General features: G+C 53.4%; 2 protein-coding genes across 7 annotated transcripts in view; both read left to right on the forward strand.

The window, feature by feature from the left end:
* The window catches only part of LOC120398419, a 66,954-nt gene that overhangs the window by 18,800 nt on the left and 24,556 nt on the right, over positions 1-23,598 (forward strand). Inside the window, exon 11 of one of the 2 annotated variants that reach the window (XM_039525841.1) lies at positions 12,716-13,212. The exons of the other annotated variant lie outside the window; for it this stretch is intronic. The gene's annotated coding sequence lies outside the window, so the exon portion shown is untranslated. Of the gene's footprint in view, positions 1-12,715; positions 13,213-23,598 lie in introns of those variants that run through there. 2 annotated transcript variants of the gene reach the window in all.
* LOC120398420 overlaps positions 15,703-23,598 on the forward strand; it is a 44,553-nt gene continuing 36,657 nt past the window's right edge. For all 5 annotated transcript variants that reach the window (XR_005594370.1, XR_005594369.1, XR_005594372.1 and 2 more), the window contains exons 1-3: positions 15,703-15,817; positions 18,945-19,045; positions 19,747-19,851. The gene's annotated coding sequence lies outside the window, so the exon portion shown is untranslated. The remainder of the gene's footprint in view (positions 15,818-18,944; positions 19,046-19,746; positions 19,852-23,598) is intronic.

The raw sequence follows: 23,598 nt of genomic DNA on the forward strand, positions 1-23,598 counted from the left end.
GGCTATGGGGAAGTAGCCCAGGGAGCTGTAGCAGTCAAGCAGCGGTTACACGTAGCACTATAGAGACTGCTGCAATTCACAGGGCCCTGGGCTGGAACCCAGGGCCCTGTGAGTAGAGGGTGGGCCCGGGTTCCCCCCTAGCCCTGCTACTCCTAATCAGACATAGGAGTAGTTGATCCAGACTATGGGGTTTCATCCAAGGGGAAAACCACTGAGGGGAAGAAATCCGCCAATAAGCACAGGACCTACTAGAGGAGAGGAGGAACTTTGCCACAATATATATATATATAGTGTATATAATATTTAGGGGGATCGGGGATGATCCCCTTCCCTCCACCCCGGTACCGGGGCCCATGCCCATGTCACTGGGCTTCAAACCTTGCTCGGCGTGCCTCAAGCCGATGCCAACGGGAGATCTCCACGACTTCTGTCTGAAGTGCCTCGGGGAATCCCATCAGCCTGATAAGTGCCGCATTTGCAAGGCTTTTAAGCCTAGAACGAAGAAGGAGCGGGACTTTCGTTTAAAACAGCTCCTAATGGAAGCGGCACTTAGCCCGGCGCCTTTGGTACTGTGCACGGAACAGACGCCTTCGGTCCAAAGCGCCCCTCCGGCACTGGAGCGATCCGGCACCGCTAAAGAACCCCATCACCAGCCTTCTCCGGCACCGATAAAATCGTGGCACCGTTCACTGTCTCCGCGGCCTAAGAAGCAGCATAAACCACCCGCTGCTTCGGCACTGCCTGTGCCACCACCGGAGCAACAGCCCAGACTGGACCGTCCTGCCAGGATTTCAGCTCCGGCGCTGCTGACTTCGGCACCATCAATTCTGGCTCCACAAGGGCCGTCGAGTCCGGTACTCACAAGCTCCCCGGTGCGTACCGTGGTTGAGCTCAGCCTCCCGTCCACTCCGAAGACCTTCTCCACTGCCCGCGACCTGATCGCATTGACGGAACTTGGACCACCTCGGCCCCCGGCACCACTGGTGCGGGCTGTTCAGTCGATAGGCAAGCTTGCCTTGACGAGGCCCGCTTCCTTGGGCGTGACAGATAGGCGCCGATCACGGTCCCGATCCCACCGACGGTCCCGGTCCCGGCACTGCTCGCAGTCCCAGCACCGCTCTCCATTGCGGCGCCGGTCGTACTCGTGGCGCCGTTCTACCTCACGCACATCCTCCCGGTATGTTTGGTACCGATCTGGGTCCCAGCACTGATCCCGGCACCGGTGTCCTCGCAGCCGATCCCGATGCCGCAGATCCTCATCAAGATCTAGGTCGGCATCCCGGTACCGTTATAGCTGTCGGTCCCAATCTCAATCGCGGTACCGCCGAAGGTCCCGGCACCGGTCTTCAGCCCCAACTCGTGACCTGATAGCGCGGGATGGTGCAGACTCTCATGGGTGCTTGGCCCCTCCTTGGCCTTCAAGACACAACTCGTCATCGTCTCAGGCAGAGAGCGGCTACTATATCCAGGGCCATGACGTAGAGGGCACTAGTCAAGCCCAATATGAGGATCAGGATCAGGGACCACCACAGTGGTCCTTCTGGACACCTTGGGCATACCATCAAGCCCAAGGTGCCCCCTCAGGTGCCTCTCGGTCAGCCCATTCCGACCATCAGGTACCTGAGGTCACAGTGAGCCGTTCTCTCTTGTTGGACCCAGATGCGGTGCTGTCCTGCCAGTCCACACTCAGGTCCCGGCTGTATCGGACCTCGATCACCAGGATCCTCCACAGCCAGAACTTCCCCAGGATACACCGGTACCGGGGCTTTCCTCCTCCTCCTCCTCCTCCTCCCCAGACAAGGCAGTGGCAGGCACATCCTCTTCTGGTCCCCCGCCTATAGACCTCCGGGCTCACCAAGATCTCCTGCGCAGGGTGGCGCACAATATGAACCTACAGGTGGAGGAGGTGGTGGAAATAGAGGATCCTGTGGTTGACATTTTGTCAGCAGATTCACCTACAAGGGTCGCCCTGCCTTTCATTAGGACCATACAGGCCAATGCAGATATGATCTGGCAGTCCCCAGCATCTATTCCTCCCACTGCCAGAGGGATGGAGAGGAAATATATGGTACCATCCAAGGGCTATGAGTATCTCTATGTGCACCCTCACCCTTGTTCGCTGGTCGTACAGTCGGTGAACGAGAGGGAGCGGCATGGCCAGCAAGCGCCTGACCCTAAGTCCAAGGAGGCTAGGCGCTTGGACTTATTCGGGCGCAAGGTCTACTTAGCTGGGGGCCTACAGCTTAGGGTAGCTAATCAGCAAGCTCTCCTGAGCCGCTATAACTATAACATGTGGACCTCCATGGGGAAGTTTAAAGAACTTGTTCCCCAAGAGTCCAGACAAGAGTTTGCTGCCTTACTGGAAGAAGGCAAAAAAGTGGCAAGGACATCTCTTCAGGCGTCCTTAGATGCGGCGGACTCGGCAGCCAGAACTGTAGCCTCGGGAATGGCCACGCGACACATCTCCTGGTTACAGGTGTCCAGCCTTCCACCAGAACTTCAACAGGCAATTAAGGACTTGCCCTTCGAGGGCCAAGGCCTGTTCTCAGTTAAAACAGATCCCAGGCTTCAGAGCCTCAAGGACAACCGAGTTATAATGCGCTTACTGGGGACGCATACCCCGGTAACTCAGCACAGACCTTTCCGCTCTCTGCCTCAATGCACCTACCCTAGCCCTCAGCCGCTGCAGGACTTCACTAGAAGGGGGGCCGGGGTAACCGCAGGAGACAATCTGGTCCCCGGGGAGGCCAGAATCAGGGCTCCCCAAAGCCACTGATGGGGCCCAAACAAAACTTTTGAAAGTGCGCTCAAGGACGGAGCACCAGTCTCCTTCCCGGATCCTTTCCCACCCTTCCGCAACCGTCTCTCCTATTTCCTCCCTGCATTATCCCACGTAACCTCAGATCATTGGGTCCTATGCATGGTGGAATTTGGATACCATCTTCAGTTTGTTTAACCCCCCCTCAGCACTCCCTCTCCCTGTCTCTCTTCAGGGACCCCTCTCACGAGCAAATCCTCTTGCAGGCGGTGCAGATGCTCCTACACATCAGAGCAGTAGAAGAGGTCCCGAAGGACCTGAGGGGCAAGGGGTTTTACTCCCTCTACTTCCTAATTCCCAAGGCAAAGGGGGGTCTGCGGCCCATCCTGGACCTGCGTGGACTCAACAAATTCATGGTAAAGTTGAAGTTCCTCATGGTATCCCTGGGAACCATTATCCCTTCCCTGGATCCCGGAGACTGGTACACCACCCTCGATATGAAGGACGCATACTTCCACATCACGATTTACCCGCCGCACAGGCGATACCTTCGCTTTGTGGTCAACAAGAAGCATTTTCAATTTGCGGTCCTTCCATTTGGCTTCTCCACGGCGCCAAGAGTCTTCACCAAGTGTATGGCTGTCGTCGCAGCCTCACTCCGTCGACGTCGCATACAAGTCTTCCCATACTTCGACGATTGGCTCATTCTAGGTCCCTCCAAGATGCGAGTGTGGCATCATGTGCATCTCATCAGAGAACTGTTCGAGCAACTCGGCCTTATGCTCAACACCGAAAAGCCCACTTTGGTGCCCACACAGAGAATAGACTTAATTGGAGCGATCCTAGACTCAAATCTCGCCAGGGCGTGCTTACCACAGCCCCGCTTTCAGGCAATGGTAGCCATAATTCAGGACCTCCACAGCTTCCCGACCTTGACAGTTCGCACGTGTCTCGGTTTCCTAGGCCACATGGCCGCCTGCACTTTCGTGACCAGACATGCCAGACTACACCTCCGCCCACTTCAGGCCTGGCTTTCCTCAGTGTACCAGCCAGGCCGCAACAGCCCAATTCTCACTGTACCCAAGGACGTCTTAGCCTTGTTGACTTGGTGGCTGAACCCCTCCCTAGTCTGCGCAGGGATGCCATTCCATGCCCCACAGCCTTCGCTAGCCCTGACCACAGACGCGTCATCTCTAGGTTGGGGTGCCCACCTTGTGGGGCTCCATACGCAAGGCCTCTGGTCCGCGCAGGAAGTAACCCTGCACATCAACGTGAGGGAACTGAGGGCAGTATGTCTCGCATGTCAAGAACATCTTCAAGGCCGTTGTGTTACAGTCTTCACAGACAACACAACGGCCATGTTTTACATCAACAAACAAGGCGGAGCATGCTCCTCCCTTCTTTGCCAGGAAGCCATACACCTCTGGGAGTTTTGTACAGCCCATTCAATCAATCGGGTGGCATCCTTTCTCCCAGGAGCCCAGAACACCTTGGCAGATCACCTTAGCAGATCCTTCCTAACTCAGGAGTGGTCGATTCGTCTGGACGTTATCCATTCTGTCTTCCGGAAGTGAGGGTTCTTCTTCGAGTGCTGTCCCTGTGGGTGCTCCACTCCAGGTGACGGTGTGTCCCGGCGCTGTTGATGGGAGATTTTCGGTAGCAGTGCCTGGTTGGGGTGCACGCACTCAGATGGTATCTCCCGTATAGTTGGAATCTTCCTGAGTGCGTGCACGCCACACCATCCTCAGTTCCTTCTCAACCGTCCATGGCTGAAGACGGGACTCGGGGCAGTGCTGCCTTTTCTTCCCTGGTCTCTATAGGAAATAGAAACAAAAAACATAGAAATAATTATTAATTACTTCCCAGTTGTTTCCCTTCCTTTAGTATAGTTAGTTACTTAGTTAAAAAAAAAAAAGAGCCCCTCAGGGTTGTCTCCCGTTGAGACACTCTACTGGCCCATCTCTAATTCATAATGCCAGGAGCTTCAGGATTTAAAAGATGCATCTCCTGTCAGGAATCCATGCCACGGTCAAATGGGCACTCACACTGTGTGAAGTGCCTCGGGGACACCCACATCTCCACGAAGTGCCTCCATTGCGCGAGTCTCAAATCAAGAGCTCGCCATGACAGGGATCTGCGGCTAAAAATCATCATGATGGAAAAATCCCTGCAGCCGCTGTCAGAGACGGGAAAGGTTAAACCCGCTCCCACACGCTCCCCAGCCGGATCGGAACCAGTGGGGAGCGTTGCTTCACCCTCCCTGGAGCGGAGGCAAGAAGCACAACAGTCTCACAGAAGAGACTCTAACAAGGGTAGGGGGTCTCCTGCGAGATTCCCTACCATCTGTGCTGACAGCACCAAAGGCAGGTGCCTCAGCCTGCTCAAATACCTCAGCAATGGCTCTGACAGAGCACAGAGGCAGGGACCCGATCTCCCGCGCCGGGAAGGTACTTGTGGATTCGGTCCCCTCAGCGCCACAAACGGCCGCAGCGCGGACACCTCACTCTTCCTCGGCACCGCAAACGGCCACAGCACCAGCACCGCATTCTTCCTCGGCACCGACAACGGCTGCGGTGCCAACAGCACGTTCAGCAGCAACAACGAAAACGGCCACGGTGCCCACGGCGCGATGAGTTTTGGCGCCAAAAACAGCTGTGGTGCTGACAGCACGCTCAAGCTCGGCACCGAGAAGAACATCAGCACCCAGCCAGTCTTCTACCCACGCACCAGCAGCAGACCCCCTGCAGGGCACCTCTAAGCACAATACAACAATACTCTCATTTTCACTTTCTCCTACTAATGAGCTAGAGCAGAAAGCAGGCTCAGCTCAGCCCAGGGAGTAGGAGCAACAGTTTCTCACTCAAAGTGTCCTTTCAGTGCCACCTGAGCCTCACTCTCCACTCCTGGATACAGAGGACTCATTTCTTGAACCACCACTCTCTCCACCTGAACTGGCTTTCACTAACGGTGACCTTGAGTTACAGCAGCAAGCGGAGTTCTCCCCTCCTGCTTCTCCTCCACAGGTGCCTCTACCACCTCAGGTCATGGCTCAAGGTCAACAACCTCAGTTTCCCTACTTTGCCCCCCAGCGGGCGGCACCTGGGCTCTCCTACCCTATGCCTTGGCCTCAGTGGTACCCGTGGCAACATCCTCCTACCAATCATCCTCCTTCTGTGCCTCAATCTCCTGCTCCGTCCACTTCTAGGGTACCCGAGCCCCCTCTTGAGACTGGGAGCTATGCACCATATCCTGACTCACCTAACCCTAACTCTCCACTAGCCTCGGATGAAGCCCTCCTCCCTTCACCTCCACAGGCCTTGGACGACTGCAAACAATTTCAAGAACTTTTTAGGAGGGTGGTACTCAGTCAGGATATCCCCTTAGAAGAGGTTCAGGAGATGCAACACAAACTCCTCAAAATCCTTCAACTGTCTGCGCCCTTGAAAATCTTGCTCCCTATAAATGAAGCACTCATGGAGCCAGTTGACACAATCTGGGAAACCCCATCTTCTCTAGTACCAACTTGCAAGAAGGCTGAACGTAAATACTATGTTTCTGCAAAGGACACAGACTTCCTATTTTCTCATCCACCACCAACCTCTCTTGTCATGGATGCAGTTGCACAGAGGACCAAACAGTCACAATATCGACCCACCCTGCAAGACAAGGACCTTAGACGCCTTGATGTCCTGGGCCGCAAGGTTTATACATCCTCTGCACTACAATTCAGGATTGCAAACTATTCTGCTCTCCTCGCCAGTTATGATTTTGATAATTACAATAAGCTTTTCAAATTTGCCTCCTACATTCCAGAGGACAGAAGAGCAGACTTCAAATCAATCCTGACTGAAGGACAACTGATTTCCAGAACGGCCCTACAGGCGTCTTTAGACATGGTGGACACAGCAGCCCGTACCACTGCAACTGCTGTGGTTATGCGCAGATGCTCATGGCTCTCTGCGTCCGGCATTCCTGAAGAACTCCAGACCAAAGTGGAGGATCTCCCCTTTGATAAGGACAAACTCTTCTCCAAAAAAACTCATGAACTCCTCCACACCATGAAAGATTCTAGAGCGACACTGCACACCCTGGACATTCACCCATCTCTTCCCAGGAGACAACGATACCAACCCTACCAAAGACCACGCACACATCAGTACTATCATCTTCAATCCAGACCATACGACACAACTAGGAATCGTACTAGACCCCCCAAGCGCAGACAAAATCAAAATCAAGCCACCACCTTCCGTCCATCGGGCAATAAACAACAGTTTTGAAACATTGGTCGAGGGCCTGTACAACCACCCCTTGATTCCACCACTTACTTTCCCATTTGGCCACCGCCTCCAGAATTTCCAACATGCCTCACAGCAGATTATACAGGACCGCTGGGTCCTCGAAATAGTTCAGACCGGTTACTCCATCCCTTTTATATCTCCCCTCCTACCCTTCCCCCTTCCCCGTCCCTCTTCAGGGACCCTTCTCACGAGCAATCACTTCGCACAGAGGTGGCACATCTTCTGCAACTAGGCGCAGTGGAACCTGTGCCGACGCAACACCAAGGGACAGGTTTCTACTCCCATTACTTTCTAACTCAGAAAAAGACTGGGGGATGGAGGCCTATACTAGACCTACGCCAACTGATCAAATTCGTGAGGACACAAAGATTCAAGATGGTCACACTGGGCACAATAATACCTGCATTGGATCAAGGGGACCATCAGGTACCTGAGGTCACAGTGAGCCGTTCTCTCTTGTTGGACCCAGATGCGGTGCTGTCCTGCCAGTCCTGCCAGTCCACACTCAGGTCCCGGCTGTATCGGACGCTTCCTACGATTCACAATTGGTCAGGACCATTTTCAATACAGAGTTCTTCCTTTTGGACTCTCCACAGCACCAAGAGTTTTTTCTAAGATCCTAGCTGTGGTTGTGGCTCACCTCCGCAAACACGGGGTCACACTGTTCTCCTACCTGGACGACTGCCTCATCAAGGGCGACTCCTATGGCGAGACGCTTCAAGCCACGCATTTTGCCATCTCCCTCTTTCACAGCCTAGGCCTCCAAATAAACATCCAAAAATCCACCCTGACACCTACGCAACAGATCGAGTTCATCGGAGCTCATCTCGACTCAACCCAGAGCAGGGCCTCGCTCCCGTACAACAGATTCCTCGCTATCATGCAGCTCATACGCATCCTCTCTATTCGTCCCAGGACACAAGCAAGAATCTGCCGACAGCTCCTCAGTCACATGGCAGCCACCATCTTCGTGGTTCTACACGCCAGGCTACATATGAGATGTCTCCAGGGCTGGCTCAACTCCAGTTTCAAACCCAACAGACACCCCTTAGGGATGCTGCTAACTCCTCGTCCCAATGTTATAGCTTCCCTACAATGGTGGACAAGTCCAGAAAACCTCTGCACAGGGGTTTCCTTCCAGCAACGATCCCCAAAGCTCATGCTCACCTCGGACACTTCCCTAATTGGTTGGGGAGCGCATCTAGGGGGACACAGGGCACAAGGCCGGTGGTCCGCATCAAAGACTCATCTACACATAAATCTCTTAGAGCTCAGAGCAGTGAGGAGAGCATGCCTTCACTTTCTTCCCGTCATAAAGAACAAATATCTGCAGGTCTTAACAGACAACATAGCATGTATGTATTACTTAAACAGACAAGGGGGAGCCCGATCACATTCCCTTTGCATGGAAGCCATTCGACTATGGAATTGGTGCATACGACATCGAATACAAATCATCGCTTCCTACCTACCAGGCTGCCACAACACTACTGCCGACGCACTCAGCAGGCACTTCTCGACAGAACACGAATGGGAACTGCAGCCCGCAATACACCAACAGCTTTTCTCCCACTGGGGCACCCCGTCAATATATCTCTTTGCCATGACCCAAAACCGAAAATGCCCCCTGTTTTGCTTCAGAGCAGGATTCGGCACTGCATCCCTAGGAGATGCTTTCCTCATCCCATGGAACAACTACCTCCTGTACGCCTTCCCACCAATCCCTCTGTTACACAGGGTTCTTCGGAAGATTGCAGACGACAAGGCCTAGGTCATCCTTATTGCCCCGGCTTGGCCAAGACAGACGTGGTATCCCTACCTTCTCCGCATGTCCTCCCGTCACCAATGGGCTCTCCCCAACAGGCCAGACGTCCTTTACCAGGACAACGGACGAGTTCTTCACCCCCAGCTCCAAAAGCTCCACCTCACAGCCTGGTTCCTTTATGGCTCCAAACCCATGAACTAGCCTGTTCTGAGCAAGTCTAATATGTCCTCCTGCACAGTAGGAAAGACTCCACTCGTAAAACCTACCTGCAGAAGTGGAAGCGTTTCGCTCTTTGGTGCTCACATAATCACTTAGCACCCAATAACGTGACCCTCCCTAACATTCTAGACTACCTCCTGAAACTAAAACAGGACGGACTTTTGCTCAGCTCCATCAAAGTACACCTGGCGGCGCTTACCACTTTCCATGACCTATTAGATGGATACTCACTCTTTACCTACCCCACCATTAAACGCTTTCTCACGGGCCTGCAAAATCTCTACCCTGAAATTCACCCAACAGTGGCTACGTGGAATCTTAACCTCGTTCTTCATGCTCTCATGAAACCTCCATTTGAGCCCTTGGCTACCTCCTCCCATCTCCATATGTCCATGAAGGTGGCTTTCTTAGTTGCCATAACATCGGCAAGAAGAGTAGGTGAAATGAGCGCCCTGATGGCCCACCCTCCCTACACAATCTTCTCCAAAGATAAAGTCACTTTGAGACCACATACTAAATTTCTTCCTAAAGTGGTATCGATCTTCCACCTCAACCAACCTATATATTTACCTACTTTCTATCCTAAACCTCACAAAACTCCGCAAGAGGCAACCCTGCATACTCTCGACGTCAGGCGAGCAATTGCCTTTTATTTAGACAGGACTAAACCATTTCGCAAGTCTCCACCACTCTTTGTTTCCATTGCCGAAAGATCGAAAGGTACGGCTATCTCTAAACAATGCCTATCCAAGGATCTCTGACTGCATCAGATCCTGTTACCGTGCAAAAAATCTTCAACCGCCCGACGACATTAGAACTCATTCCACTAGAGCCATGTCGGCATCCATTGCCTTCCTACACAACGTTCCCGTTCCTGATATCTGCAAAGCGGCTACATGGTCATCTGAACACACGTTTGCAAAACAGTATGCTCTCACGCAAGACACCATGGCAGACACTATAGTAGGCCATACAGTACTATCTTCAGTACTCCCTGCTGCATCTCCAAAGTCCCACCAACCATAGTGGGTACTGCTATACATTCACCTAGAGTGGAGCACCCACAGGGACAGCACTCGAAGAAGAAGAGAAAGTTACTCATCTTGCAGTAACTGAGGTTCTTCGAGATGTGTGTCCCTGTGCGTGCTCCCCTCCCCGCCCTCCTCCCCTCTACTTTGGAGTACTGGTATGATTCTCCACGGTAGAGAAGGAACTGAGGAGGGTGTGGGGCACACGCACTCAAGAAGATTCCAACTATACGGGAGATGCCATCTGAGTGCGTGTGCCCCAACCAGGCACTGCTACCGAAAATCTCCGATCAACAGCGCCGGGACGCACCGTCACCTAGAGTGTAGCACCCACAGGGACACAAATCTCGAAGAACCTCAGTTACTGCAAGGTGAGTAACTTTCTCTTTCCCCACATAGACCTCTTCGCCTCTCGCGAGAATCGGAAGTGCCATGTGTTCTGCTCCCTCCAGGGGCGCTCCCTGGGCTCCCTGTCGGATGCATTCCTGATAACTTGGAAAGACCATCTGTTCTATGCCTTTCCTCCATTCCCACTGTACACAAGGTCCTCCTCAAGCTACGCAGAGACAAGGCCTGCTTAATCCTGATCGCTCCAGCGTGGCTGAGGCAGCATTGGTACACCACACTCCTCGACCTGTCGGTGACCAAACCAATTCCTGTACCGCTGTGGCCAGACCTCATAACTCAGGAGCACAGCAGATTACGCCACCCAGACCTGGAGTCTCTCCATCTCATGGCATGGATGCTGCATGTTTAACTCAGTCCGAGCTGCATTGCTCCACCTCTGTACAACAGGTGCTCCTGGGCAGCAGAAAGCCCTCCACTAGGTCCACATACCTGGCCAAGTGGAAGCATTTTTCCTGCTGGTGTGCCCAGAACGATGCCGTCCCCATGCAGGTACCAGTTCCTACCATCCTGGAGTATCTCTGGTCCCTGAAGCAGCATGGTCTAGCGGTCTCATCCATCAAGGTACACCTGGCAGCCATTTCAGCCTTCCATCCAGGAGAGAATGAATGTTCAGTCTTTTTTAACCCTATGGTCACCAGGTTCCTCAAGGGCCTAGAGCGTTTGTACCCACAGGTCCGTCATCCGGCCCCTACGTGGGATCTCAACCTAGTTCTATCTAGGCTCATGGGTGCTGCCATTGAGCCAATGGCCACCTGCTCGCTACTGTACCTTTCCTGGAAGACAGCCATCCTCATCGCTGTCACGTCAGCGAGGTGAGTGTCGGAACTTCAGGCCCTCACAACGGATTCCCTATATACGGTGTTCCACAAGGATAAGGTACAGCTGCGTCCACACTTCGCCTTCTTCCCTAAGGTGGTGTCTCCCTTTCATGTCAACAAGGACATCTTCGTCTCGGTCTTCTTTCTGAAACCGCACTCCTCACATCGAGAGCAACAGCTGCGTTCCCTGGATGTTCGTAAGGCTCTCGCTTTTTACATCGAATGAGCAAAGCCTTTTCCAAAGACACCCCAGCTGTTTGTAGCGGTGGCAGACCGTATGAAGTGCCTGCCGGTCTCCTTGCAGCGAATTTCATCTTGGGTGATGTCATGCATCCATGCTTGTTATGACTTGGCTTACGTTTCGACTAGCCACCTCACCACGCACTCCACTCGGGCTCAAGCTTCATCTGCCGCCTTCCTGGCCCATGTACCCATCCAGGAGATCTGCAAGGCAGTGACCCGGTGCACACCTTCGCTTCACACTATGCGTTAGTGCAGCAGTCCAGAGATGATGCGGCATTTGGTTCAGCGGTACTTCATTCCGCGACATCTCACTCCGACCCCACCGCCTAGGTAAGGCTTGGGAGTCACCAAATTGGAATCGATATGAGCAAGCACTCGAAGAAAAAAAGACGGTTACTCACCTTTGTAACTGTTGTTCTTCGAGATGTGTTGCTCATATCCATTCCAAACCTGTCCTCCTTCCCCTCTGTCAGAGTAGACGGCAAGAAGGAACTGAGGGGGCGATGGGTCGGCAGGGGTATATATCTGGCGCCATAGCGGCGACACTCAAGGGGGCACCTCAGCCGACCCACCGAGTGTTGCTTGGGTAAAAATCTTCCGACGAACGTGCATGAGGCGCGCACACACAAAATTGGAATGGATATGAGCAACACATCTCAAAGAACAACAGTTACAAATGTGAGTAACCGTCTTATTCCTGTCCTGCCACTGTCTGTCTGAGAAACCTTGGCCTTGTCATTCCCTGGCTTAGTGCCTCAGCTTCCATTCTCGCCAGCCTCTGCCTAGTTCCCTGCAGTTTCACGACTGTGTTGGTGCCAGTCCCACCTCCGCGCTGCACAGTCCTATACCGGCTCCTCTCTCTTGCCAGCACCCTGACACCTGCCCTTGAGCCAGAGCTAGAGACCCACCTCCTTTGAGCTGCCCTCTTCACCCTGGGCACCCAGAAGGACACCACCCAAGTCCAGGTAGATCATGCTAAAGTCATGGATTGAAGAGCCAGCTGTTATCCTGCCATGAATCCTGGCTAATTGCCTGCAGTGGGATATGAATGAGAGAGGCCAGGATATGTGTTTGGGGGTCCCACTAGTGCTTCCCAGAGACTGCTCTTCCCATCCTGTGGTAGGTGTAGCCCCACTTTCCTTAACTCTGACCCATGGCTCTCCCTTGCTTTGCAGGATCTGCATAGGGTCTTGCCAGACCTCCTGGATGCCATTCTGGGGAACCTGCTTGCAGAGCCCCCAGACACCAACAGGCTCCACTACATTTTGAGAGTGAGCCCAATTAGAGGTGTAGGGGCAATTTTACCTTAACTCTTAGATCCATTTTCCAGTCTGCCCTCCTAGCTGGGTCCCCAGTGTCCCGTTCTCAGTCAGGGCAGTGAGTGCAATGCAGTGTCAGGACTTTCCTCCTTGAAGGACAGAGGAAGGAGCTGGGACTTCAAGACAGAGCTCTGCCTGGTTCTTTTGCGCACCAACCTCAGGGCCCCTGGCTGGCTTGGGGAGTGAGAGTCTGAACCCCTCTTGTGAGATGCAGAATATGGTCCTCGGAGAAGAGTCACGGGCTCCTTCCTAGAGAAACAGAAGGACCCCAGAGAATCAGCCCTTCTTGCCGACGGGCTCCGAGATTCCTGGGGGGATTGTGCTCACATTCAGTCTCTTCACCCAACCAAGGACTTGAGAGCCAGGGAGGGGGGAGGGGTCTGTCTCCTTCCTGGTGAGCTGTTCAGTAATCAGGAGTTCAGGGAGGATGGGACCAGCCCCGACACCGAACACTGTTCCACTCTAGAGAGACAATGACAAGTTGTGAGCTGCAGAATAGAAGCATCGTCCTAGGGGCAACAATCCCCTTCTAAAGCTCTGCAATCAATGAATCAGATATTCCACCCTGCACACACTGTCTCAGTTGGCTCTGTTCATCAGTGACCCAGGCAAGGACCTCAGCCGGCAGGCCAGGGAGGGGGTTTACCGGCTCTACCAGCTGCTGCTGCACCAGAGGGGTAAGGAACCCAGCTGGGAAATGGCACCCAATAGAAGAGTGAGACTGGGACCCCAGCCAATTTCTCTCAGACTGACCCCGGCTGGAGGATGAGTCTCTGTCTGCTCTTTCTCTTTTCTACACCCATCCCCTGCAATTCTGTTGGGCCAGGCATGCAGCGAGGACTCTGCCCACTGTGCAGCCACCAATGGGATTGGAAGGAAACGGGTACTGCAACCAGAATGCCAAATGTGTGTGTGTCTCTCTCTTTCCCAGGGCTGACCCTCCAGGAGGCCGAAGTGCTGTGGTGCTGGGACAGCAGGCTTCTGGGCTACAGGGGCACGGCCAGGGTGGGGGAGGTAAGGACATTCTGCCAGGGCATGAGACAGCTCAGGGAGTGGGGGTGGCTGGGTCCCCTGCAGTGGCCACTAGATGGAGATGCCATTCTAGCCCCAGGATTTGGAGCCTGGCTCTGGGCAATCTGCTAATGCCTCACATCCTGTTGGTTTTAGGTCTTCGGCAAGTTCTTCTCGGAGGGGCAGAGAAGATTTTTCCTCCGGACGGAGGGCAGTGCTGGCCATCCACGACCCCCTGCTGTATGTCAGCCAGGCTGGGCTGCCCCTCGCCTACTCCCTCCTGGGGGAAGCCCAGGAGCTGATGGGGGGCAAGGTAAGCAACTGCATTAGACTCAGGAGATTGGGGCGGGGCCCAGGCCTCATTGTCATCCTATTGCCATTCACCTGCCTGGCAGCAAAGACCCTGGTGGGGAATGAGAGTGAGAGCAGGTGCTACTGGGAAGGGAGATGAATTCACCTCCATGAACAGGAGGGAACCAGTTTGTCCCCTGAGCAGCTCCAACCCAGCTCTTTAGCAAGGCTAATTAAATGACAAGCATTACCTCCTCACAGACTTATGTTCTTAGGGCACAGTGCTTTTGCTCTTGGGAAGAGCAGACAAGTCCCCTAAGTGCCCTCTGCGAGCCTCTCCTGTCCCACAGGGCCTCACCCAGTTTCCCCAGTGGTCTAGTGTCCGTGTCAACCAAGCCACCATCTAGAGAGAAGGGGAGGATTCAGTCAGCAGGGGCTGCTGATTTGCCCCATTCACCAGGGTTGCCATCCTGTGGCTTCAGCATTAGTGTGTGGGATGACTTGGGGGAAGACTCAACCTCCTCGGAACCCACTTCACTGCTGCCAGAATCCCTCTTGCCCCCCCTGCTAGAGCCCCTTCCCTGGCCAACTTGTGTGGGGGTGGAGGAGAGGGTTCTGAGAACTTGAGCTGTGGATTGGAGGTGGCACAGCTGTCAAGGGTACTGAGTGGGAGGTGGCAGGAGCTCAGCCTACAAGGAGGGGAGTGGCACTGGAGGTCACTAGAAAGGAGAAAAAGACTCCATTCTGGGGGTCAGGAGGTGAATCCATCCCTCAGAGGTGGGCAGGTGCTGGGTGGAAATGCTGCTGGTTCCAGGTGCCCTTAATTGCCCCTGATTCCTCGGGGCGTTTGAGTCTCTGACAGGTTCTCGTTCCCTTGCAGCAGGAGGATGTCACGGCCAAAGTGATGTGCCAGGTGCCTTAGGCCACCAGGAACTCTCGCCTGCTCCCTGCTGCAGGTACTGCTCTGGCTCACTGTAAATAGGGAGATAGTGGAAGGGGAAATGGAACCCCCTGGCACTCACTAAAAAGGCAAGTGGTGGATTCTCCATCTCTTGATGTCATTTAATGTAGACTAGATGCCTTTCTGGAATGTGTTTGCCCCAAAAGTAGCTATTGTGCTATACAGGAAGCCTGTGATATGCAGGGGGATAGAATGCTGTAAAGGTCTCTTCTTGCCATAAAGTCTACTAATTTTGGAAAAAGTGAGTGTAGCATTGGGAGCAGCCTCTGATGTTTTACTACGTAGCTGGCTTACTTCCTAGAGTGAACACTGATTGAGTGGGGTGATCCACAGGGAGTAGCTCAAACCTTGAAAGTGTCTGGTCAGCGGCAGGACATTAGCACTTTAGGGGAGGGGTGGGTGTGGCCGTGACATCACAAAGGCCTTTTGCAGGAACTCAGCCTATTGGTCAAAGGTGATGGGGAGGTGGTGACCTCACAGAGAGATGCTGACATCAGGCAGGACAGGGGCACAGGGCTAGGGAAACCTTGGAGACCCCTGTGGATTTCCTTCAGCAAGTCTCCTTCTCGAGGTCTCTCTTTGAAGACTTGGAGAGTATTAGGGTTCACGTACATGAGTGCGAGGAGGAACCTCTTTCGAGTTTTCTCCTTTCCTTTTACTGACTTTACTAGAAAACAGACGTTTCCGTTTAGAAGGTAAGAGCCTCCGAGAGATTTGGAACCTGCTCAGTCTGATGTATCTGGTGCCAGCTGAATTCTAGGCATGGAAAACACTCGTTTAAGGTGGCAGAATTTTATTCCCCACCTGGGATTTTATCCCATAGAATTATTGGGGACATTAGGGTTTGTCCTTTTTGTTTTACCTTTTCCTCCATCCCTCCTAGCTTTCTCTTCATCTCTTACTTTTTTTGTCCTTTCCCCTGTTCCCCTCCCACCACCCAGAGAGGTGTGTGTGTGTGTTGCGGGGGGTGCTCTGCATCTCCCATTGTGGGAGGTCCATCCAAAAATGTGGGGCTGATATAGTGCTCGGACAGTGATCCCCACGGGTGACTCGGGCCATCCTTTGGGCTCTCTGATAAGAACATAAGAACATAAGAACGGCCGTACCGGGTCAGACCAAAGGTCCATCTAGCCCAGTATCTGTCTACCGACAGTGGCCAATGCCAGGTGCCCCAGAGGGAGTGAACCTAACAGGCAATGATCAAGTGATCACTCTCCTGCTTCCATCTCCATCCTCTGACAAACAGAGGCTAGGGACACCATTCCTTACCCATCCTGGCTAATAGCCATTTATGGACTTTACCACCATGAATTTATCCAGTTCTCTTTTAAATGCTGTTATAGTCCTAGCCTTCACAACCTCCTCAGGTAAGGAGTTCCACAAGTTGACTGTGCGCTGCGTGAAGAAGAACTTCCTTTTAGTTGTTTTAAACCTGCTGCCTATTAATTTCATTTGATGACCCCTAGTTCTTGAATTATGGGAATAAGTAAATAACTTTTCCTTATCCACTTTCTCCACACCACTCATGATTTTACATACCTCTATCATATCCCCCCTTAGTCTCCTCTTTGCCAAGCTGAAGAGTCCTAGCCTCTTTAATCTTTCCTCATATGGGACCCTCTCCAACCCCCTAATCATTTTAGTTGCCCTTTTCTGAACCTTTTCTAGTGCCAGTATATCTTTTTTGAGATGAGGAGACCACATCTGTACACAGTTTTCGAGATGTGGGCGTACCATGGATTTATATAAGGGCAATAATATGTTCTCAGTCTTATTCTCTATCCCCTTTTTAATGATTCCTAACATCCTGTTTGCTTTTTTGACCGCCTCTGCACACTGCGTGGATATTTTCTGAGAACTGTCCACGATGACTCCAAGATCTTTTTCCTAACTCGTTGTAGCTAAATTAGCCCCCATCATATTGTATGTATAGTTGGGGTTATTTTTTCCAATGTGCATTACTTTACATTTATCCACACGATGAGAACCCTCAGCCTTCCACCCCTCAGTCTCTACCCTGATTGGCTGAGCAGGGGGTTATTGACAGGAAGGAGACTCAGGTCCTTGTTCTTCTCTTTTAAGACCAAGTAAATAAGTCGTAACCAGTCCTATGGTTGATGAATTTTGCTGCTTCTCTACATTAATTGTCTCTGAGCAGTTCATGAACTGTTGTTGGTCTGGAGCTCATTTGAGAGCACTTTGTTCAGGTCATTCAATGTATGAAATTCGAGAGCCAATGGTTAGTTTGAAAGTCAGGGCTCTTGGGTCCTATTCCCACTGACTAGCTGTGTGATGACCTAAGACAAGTCAATTCTCCTTTCTCAGCCTTAGCTTCTCCCCCTTTCAAGTAGGGATAACAATCCTCTCCTACCTACCTCATGGTGGGTGGAGGATGGGGATCCATTGGAGAGTGTCACTAGGAGCAGTGCATAATATGAGGTGTCCTATCCTGTTTACTCAGATGAGATTATGACATAATAGAATAGCTGAAGTATTCTATTTTATTTGTATTTTATTATTTTGAAATTGTTAAGTGCAGCAGGCTCCGGGAAGGTGTGTAAGGATATCATCGCCGGGTGTCTAAGGTACAGCAGGGGCTGTGCCTCTGAGGCCACGAGGAACTCCCGCCCGCTCCCTGCTGCAGCTACTGCTCTGGCACACTGTAAATGGGGAGCTAGTGGAAGGGGAAATGGAGCCCCTTTGCACTCACTAAAAGGGAAAGTGGTGGATTCTCCATCTCTTGATGTCATTTAGTGAAGACTAGATGCCTTTCTGGAATGTGTTTGCCTGAAAAGTAGCTATTGTGCAATACAGGAAGGCTGTGATATGCAGGGGGTTAGAATAGATGCTCTAAAGGTTTCTTCTGGCCATAAAGTCTACTAATTTTGGAAAAAGTGAGTGTAGCATTGGGAGCAGCCTCTGATGTTTTACTATGTAGCTGGCTTGCTTCCTATAGTAAACACTGATTGAGTGGGGTGATCCACAGGGAATAGCTCAAACCTTGAAAGTGTCTGGCCAGTGGCAGGACATTAGCACTTCAGGGGAGGGGTGGATATTGCAGTGACATCACAAAGGCCTTTTGCAGGACCTCAGCCTATTGGTCAAAGGTGGTGGGGAGGTGGTGACCTCACAGAGAGATGCTGACATCAGCCAGGCAGGACAGGGGCGCAGGGCTAGGGAAACCTTGGAGACCCCCGTGGCTTTCCTTCAGCAAGTCTCCTACTTGAGGTCTCTCTTTGAGGACTTAGAGAGTATTAGGGTTCACGTACGTGAGCACGAGGAGGAACCTCTTTCGAGTTTTCTCCTTTCCTTTTACTGACTTCACTAGAAAACAGACGTCCCTGTTTAGAAGGTAAGAGCCTCTGAGAGGTTTGGAACCTGCTCAGTCTGATGCATCTGGCGCCAGCTGAATTCTAGGCATGGAAAACACTAGTTTCAGGTAGCAGAATTGTATTCAATAGATGAAATTCAAGATGTGATGGTTAGGTTGAAACTCAGGACTCTTAGGTCCTTCTCCCAACTCTGCCACTGACTGGCTGTGTGATGACCTAAGACAAGTCAATTCTTTCTAAGAGTTAGCTGCTCCTTCTTTCAAGTAGGGATAACAATCCGCTCCGACCTACCTCCCCATGGGTGGAGGCTGGAGATCCATTGGAGAGTGTCACTAGGAGCAGAGCATAATCCGAGGTGCCCTATCATGTTTACTCAGATCAGATTATGACATAATAGAATAGCTGAAATATTCAATTTTATTTATATTTTATTATTTTGAAATTATTGTATTTCCCTATCTCTGACCCATGGCTCTCCCTTGCTTTGCAGGGTCTTGCCAGACCTCCTGGATGCCATTCTGGGGAACCTGCTTGCAGAGCCCCCAGACACCAACAGGCTCCACTACATCTTGGGGGTGAGCCCAATGAGAGGTGTGGGGGCAATTTTACCTTAACTCTTAGATCCATTGTCCAGTCTGCCCTCCTAGCTGGGTCCCCAGTGTCCCATCCTGGGTCAAGGAAGTGAGTGCAATGCAGTGTCAGGCCTTTCCTCCTTGAAGGACAGAGGAAGGAGCTGGGACTTCAAGCCAGAGCTCTGCCTGGTTCTGTTACGCACTAACCTCAGGGCCCCTGGCTGGCTTGGGGAGTGAGAGTCTGAAACCCTCTTGTGAGATGCAGAAAATGGTCCTCAGAGAAGAGTCACGGGCTCCTTCCTAGAGAAACAGAAGGACCCCAGAGCATCAGCCCTTCTCTCTGACGGGCTCTGAGATTCCTGGGGGGACTGTGCTCACATTCAGTCCCTTCACCCAACCAAGGACTTGAGAGCCAGGGAGGAGAGAAGGATCTGTCTCCTTCCTGGTGAGCTGTTCAGGAATCAGGAGTTCAGGGAGGATGGGACCAGCCCCGACACCGAACACTATTCCACTCTAGAGAGACAATGACAAGTTGTGACCTGCAGAATAGAAGCATCGTCCTGAGGGCAACAATCCCCTTCTAAAGCTCTGCAATCAATGAATCAGATATTACACCCTGCACACAATGTCTCAGCCCCCTGGAGGTTGGGGAGGGGTGTGTATCATTTGCACAACACGTGCACCTGCCCATTGATCTTGAGCTGCCTCCTTTCCCCACAGCACATTAACTACTGGATTGTGTCCAGGGTGTCTCAGGAGAGAGCCAGGGCCATTAGGAGCAGCACGGCCCTGCTCAGATTCACCATCACCCTTCCTGTGTTTGATGTAAGTGACCTGTGACCCCAGCTTCCTGACTCCAGGCGTAGGCGGGCTGGCTCCAACTGGCTGTAGGATCTGCTGCTGCAGGGGCTGTGGGTTAGGAGTGTTCCTCTTGGGAAGGCAGAGGCAGAGCAGGGAATGAGCTTAGCTTGAGTCAAGTTCTTCTTGTCCTGGTTAAGTGGTGTTTGGGCTTTTAAGGGGCTCATGCTCCAGGTTCATGCCTTCCTGTCATCCTGGAGCAGCTGGGAAAGCAAGTCCTCCTGGAGGGCCCTGCCCACATCCCTGTTCTCTGGGCTCCCTTGGGGGCAGAGGAAATTAAGGATCTAGCTCTAGCTTCTATCCTCTAGCATCTCCCGCAAAGCGGCTGAGGGGAAAAAGAGAGTCCTGGCCCAGGGGGAACTGGGATCCGGAGCCCTGCCACTGCGCGGAGCTCTGCTCTGCCCCTCAGAGTGCTGCGCGCGTGGCGGCAGGGCTCCGGATGAGCAGCGAGCCTCATGGTAAGGGGTCCGGGGCTGTGGGGGTTGGATAAGGGGTACGGGCAATCATGGGACAGGGAGCAGGATGAGTTGGATGTGGGGGTGGGATCCCGGGGGGGTGGTTAGGTGTGGGGATCTCTGGAGGGGGCAATCAGGGAGCAGAGGGCGTTGGATGGGGCATGGGAGTCCCGGGGTCTGTTAGAGGGTTGGGGGTGGATAGGGGTCAAGGCAGTCAGAGAACAGGGAGCAAAGAGGGTCCTGGGGAGGCAGTTAGGGTGGGGGGGTCTCTGGAGGGCATAGTCAGGGGACAAGGAGCTGGGGGGGTTGGATGAGTCGGGAGTTCTTCTTCGAGTGCTTGCTCATATCGATTCCAATTAGGTGTGCACGTGCTGCGTGCACGTTCGTCGGAAGATTTTTACCTTAGCAAAACTCGGTGGGTCGGCTGGGCGCCCCCTGGAGTGGCGCCACTATGGTGCCAGATATATACCCCTGCCGACCCATCCGCCCCTCAGTTCCTTCTTACCGCACGTGTCGGTCGGTGGAACAGTGGAGCGCAGCTTAGCTGACCTCCACTTCCCTAGCTACTCGTAGTTCTCTCGTTAATTGTTGTGTATATAGTTTGGATTTATATAGTTGTAATTAACTTTATTCGTTTGTAGTATAGTTAGTGTTTATAGTTCACAGGGGTTCGGGGATTATCCCCTTCCCCGCACTCGGTGCCGGGGCCTATGCCCGGTTCACTGGGTTTCAGACCATGCTCGGCCTGCCACAAGCCGATGCCGTCAAGAGATCCCCACGACTCCTGTCTTAAGTGCCTCGGGGAATCTCACCTAACAGATAAGTGCCGCATTTGTAAGGCCTTTAAGCCAAGACCAAAAAAGGAGCGGGACTTTCGTCTCAAGCAGCTCCTGAGGGAGGCAGCTCTTACTCCTCCGCCCTTGGCACCGAGCGCTGGTCTGTCTTCAAGAAGCGCTCCCTCGGCACCACAATGCGCCGGTATCACCAAGGCCTCTCGGCACCGGCCGTCGCCGGCACCAACGTCCGCTTGGCACCGATCCCTCTCTCTGAGGGTGAAGAGGCACAAGACTCCTGCTGCGTCCGAGCCGCCTGCTCCGCTGGCCACGCAAGAGCCGTCGAGTCCGGTGCCTGAAAGCTCCCCGGTGCAAGCCGTGGTTGAGCTCACTATTCCCTCCACGCTGGAGACATTTTCCACGGCGAGGGAGTTGATTGCAATGACAGCGTCTGCGCTGCATCAACCCCCGGCACCGCCGATGCGGGTTATATAATCAATTGGCAAGCCTGCCTTGATCAGACCACCCTCCGTCGGCACTGCAGAGTGGCACCGTTCACGATCGCAGTCCCGCAGACGTTCTCGGTCCCGTCGCCAATCCAGGTCCCGACTCCGCTCGCAGTCCCGGCACCGTTCTCCATTTCGGTACCGGTTGTACTCGCGGCACCAGTCAGCGTCCCGTTCGCCGGCCCAGTACACTCGGCACTGATCCAGCTCTCGTCACCGCTCCAGGCACTGTGACTCCCGTAGCCACTCCCGACATCGAGCCTTGAGATCTCGGTCGACCTCCCAGCACCGCTCTGGTCGCAGGTCCCGTTCTCGCTCCCGGTACCGGTATGCCTCCCGGTACCGATCCCCGGTGCTGCGTCGAGTGACGTCAGCTAGAGAGGGAGACTCTGCCCAGGGCTTTTCAGCTCTTCCATGGCCATCCAGACATGCATCAGTGTCGTCCCGCGCAGACAGTTCATACGCACAGGACTGTGATTCGGATGTGCCCACCAGAGTCTTCCAGGAGCCCCAGGCCCAGGACCCCATCCCCCATCAGTGGTCATTCTGGACACCTTGGGCGTACCACCAGGCCAAAGGCGTATCTGTGATCCCATCTCACTCTGTTCCGTCAGAGCGCTGGGTGCCACAGGCTACAGTTAGCCGTCCCCCTCCGACCAGTACGGAGGAAGCCCTGGTTCAGCCACCGGACTCCCAGATCCCACCGGAACAGGAGGTCGTCCAGGAGCATGAGCCCACACAGGACCCGCTTGTCCCCGGCCTTTCTTCTTCCTCCTCCCCAGATGAGGCGGTGGCAGGAACGTCCTCCTCGGGCCCTCCTCCAATCGACTTGAGGGCCCATCATGACCTCCTGAGACGGGTGGCACTCAATATGAACCTCCAAGTGGAGGAAATCTCGGAGATAGAGGATCCAGTCGTAGACATTCTGTTGGCTGACGCCCCCACTAGAGTGGCCCTACCGTTCATTCGGACGATCCAGGCCAATGCGGATACCATCTGGCAGTCTCCAGCCACTATCCCGCCCGTGGGCAGGGGAGTCGAACGCAAGTACATGGTACCCTCCAGGGGGTATGAGTACCTATATGTACATCCTCCCCCCTGCTCCCTTGTCATCCAGTCTGTCAATGAGAGGGAACGCCATGGCCAGCAGGCACCAGCCCCTAAATCGAAGGAGGCTAGGCAAATGGACTTACTGGGCCATAAGGTGTACTCGGCAGGGGCCCTGCAACTCCGCGTAGCAAACCAGCAAGCCCTGCTTAGCCGCTACAATTACAACACCTGGGCGGTGGTGGGCAAATTTACGGAGTCGGTTCCTCAGAACTCCCGTCAAGAGTTTGCTGCCCTCCTGGAAGAAGGGAAGAAAGTGGCAAGAACTTCCCTCCAGGCCTTGTTGGATGCAGCTGACTCCGCTGCCAGACTCTGGCCTCGGGTGTTGCCATGAGGCGCATTTCATGGCTCCAGGTGTCGAGCCTTCCCCCGGAGCTGCAGCATACTATACAGGATTTGCCCTTCGATGGCAAAGGCCTGTTCTCCGAAAAAACTGACCCTAGGCTGCAAAGCCTAAAGGACAGCAGGGTCACTATGTGCTCTCTTGGCATGCACACACCGGTGACTCAGCGCCGACTTTTCTGTCCCCAGCCTCACCGCCCTTACCCTGCGCCTAGACAAAGACAGGACTTTGCCAGCAGGTGTGGCCAAGGCGGTCATAGGCGTCAGTCAGGACCCCAAGGGGGCCAAAATCAGGGTCCCTCTCAACCACCAATGGGGCAAAAGCCTAACTTTTGAAGGCATTCCCGAGGACGGTGTACCAGTTATTACCCAGGATCCGTTCCCTCCCTTTTACTACCGCCTCTCCTTTTTCCTCCCTGCATGGTCCCATCCAACCTCAGATCGTTGGGTCCTACGCACAGTGGAACTTGGGTACCGCCTCCAGTTTATTTCGTCCCCCACCTCCCACCCTCCATCCTCGTCCCTCTTTAG

Source organism: Mauremys reevesii, linkage group 2 (assembly GCF_016161935.1).
Source record: "Mauremys reevesii isolate NIE-2019 linkage group 2, ASM1616193v1, whole genome shotgun sequence".
Classification (NCBI taxonomy): Eukaryota; Metazoa; Chordata; order Testudines; family Geoemydidae; genus Mauremys; species Mauremys reevesii.